The sequence below is a fragment of the Palaemon carinicauda genome, chromosome 4, assembly GCF_036898095.1.
Source record: "Palaemon carinicauda isolate YSFRI2023 chromosome 4, ASM3689809v2, whole genome shotgun sequence".
In the NCBI taxonomy this organism is placed as follows: domain Eukaryota; kingdom Metazoa; phylum Arthropoda; class Malacostraca; order Decapoda; family Palaemonidae; genus Palaemon; species Palaemon carinicauda.
In genome coordinates, this window is record NC_090728.1 from 126,627,101 (window position 1) to 126,629,600 (window position 2,500).

Genomic DNA, 2,500 nt, shown 5'->3' on the forward strand with positions numbered 1-2,500 from the left:
GGTATCTGCCATGCAAACAGAACATGGTCACTACCCCTTCCCAAACATCGGTGACATTACATCCTATTTGCACAATATTACGGTTTTCTCAACACTCGGCCTCTTAAAGGGGTAATTTCAGGTTCCCATGAACCTAGAACACTTCCCCATTACAGCCATCACCCCACCCTTTGGTATATATATCTTCAATTACCCCTCTTTTGGCCATTGTAATGCTGAGGCCAATTTTTAATGCATCATGGATGGCCTTTTAGGGGACCTCCCTTTTGCATATGTTACACGGATGACATACTTATGTTCTCTTCCTCCAAAGAGGAACACATCTGTCACATATGCATCAATCTCGACTGCCTACAACAGAATGACCTTGTATTTCGTTATGACAAGTATAACTTTTTCACCAATAAAATACAATTCTTAGGGAACCACATCACTCCTGAAGGCATTCTCCCCTTCCCCGAGAAGGATAGAGCCCATTCAGACCATCCCCAAGCACTCAATCATCAAAGCACTGCATGATTTCTTGGGAAGGATAAACTATTATCAATGGTTCCTTCCTGTCGTTGCAACCACTCTTGCCACTTCTACACTTTCCTCAAAGGCAAGACGAAAAACCTAAAGTGGGGTTCCTTTCAAAATGTGTCCTAGTGTAATGCCAGGAATGTTGCTTATGGTGCAGTGCCTGATAAGTTGGTCAATGTCTCGCCCGTCCATTGGCCTTCTTCAGTAGAAAACTATCCAAGGCAGAATCCAGCTTCTGTACCTTCCACAGCGAATTGCTGGCAGTGCATTGGGCAGTCCTTCACTATTATCACTTCTTAGAATGTTCGCCCTCCATCATTCGTATGAAACACATGCCTCTAGTGCATATGTTCAATTGACAGTCCGATGTCTGGTCCATCTGTCAACGCTGACATCTCTCTGCCATTTCTGAATACGACTGAACCTTTCAACACGTCCCCAGAGAAAACTAATCTGGTTTTCAATGCCCTATCTGCCACCATTCACCTGGAATTGAATTATAATGCCTTGGAAAAAAAAAAACAATGAAAAAATCATGAGTACCAAGCATGTAAGACATCCTGCACATTCCTCCATTGGGAAGACGATAGCCTCAACAAATCTAACGCCCTCTATTTCGTGGCGTCAGTACTGGTATACCAAGACCAGGGATCCCTGCTTCTTAATACTGACATATGTAAGGTTTTTTCCATTGACTCTTATATCAATCGGGCCTATCTAGTGCACAGTTACTGAAGACAAAATTCATTTGACACAGTATTACTACGGATACTAAGGATTGGGTGTGCATCTGTACCTCATGCCAAACTTCAAAAGTGCATTAACACATGGATTCAGTGTCGTTTTCCCCACATTCATGTCGACATAGTAGGTCCCCTGCCCACATCAAAAGGACATTGTTACGGGTTTACCGTCATTGACCGCTCCAATTATTGGCCTGAAGCCATTCTCTGGCAAACTGCATTACTCTCAGGATGGATAACAAGATTTGGTATCTGTTAGCATATCAGTTCTGACATGGGTACCACTTTCCCCTACCTCTCGGTTGTGGATATCATTAGCGAGTCACCTGGGCATCGCCCTATATCAAATAACCACCTACAACACTACAGAAAATGAAATGATTTATTGTTTTCATCGGCGCTTTAAACGGTTTATGGCGACCCATTGCTTATCCATGCTTAATTTCTTTCCGTCTACAGCCTCCTACAACAATGCCCAGAGCTTACGTTTAATGGTGGGAAAATTTACTCCGTGCTGTCAGACTTACAAGACCCCAGCAAAGCAACACATACTGAAAGATTTACACACCACTACACACCAAACATCTCCAAATCAAGAATTGATTGAATCAACTATCAATGTTCACAGGATATGTTCATGTTTGCTTAGGAATTAAGGGGAATGAGATCATCTGTAACATTTGTAACACTGGAGGACTATATTCGTGTTTACTGCTGATATATGTAAACTTACATTCATGTATCTTACTCATTAAATGCTCAAAGTTATTTAACTAAAATACATTTAAGCAGACTATTTTCGTCAATAAAAAACAACCTAGTTTAAACCGTTTATTACTTTCATTAAAATGAACTGGTCTCGGATTAATATTCTAATAAGACAGGTCATACTGAAATACACTTATCACGAACAGCCTGTGAGTGTTGTTTGTATCCGTTTTATTTTACCCTGGGTAGGTGTGGTCGACCTACCGCGTTTCATAATAAACTGTTTTTTTTCCACATAATTTATGGTCTGTACCGATTGTGCATGATATCGACCCGCGAGACCTCAGTTCTATGCGAGCAGCAGTCAGGTCAGGACGTACTTCATCCCAGCTATCTTCCTTGTAATATATCTGAGATAACCTTGGGTCGAGGTCGACCCATCAAACGCAAAATTATAGTAAGTTGTCAAAAATAAAAGTTTTTACATAATTATCAGTTGTGCACTATTGTTAGGCGTGTATAAAAAG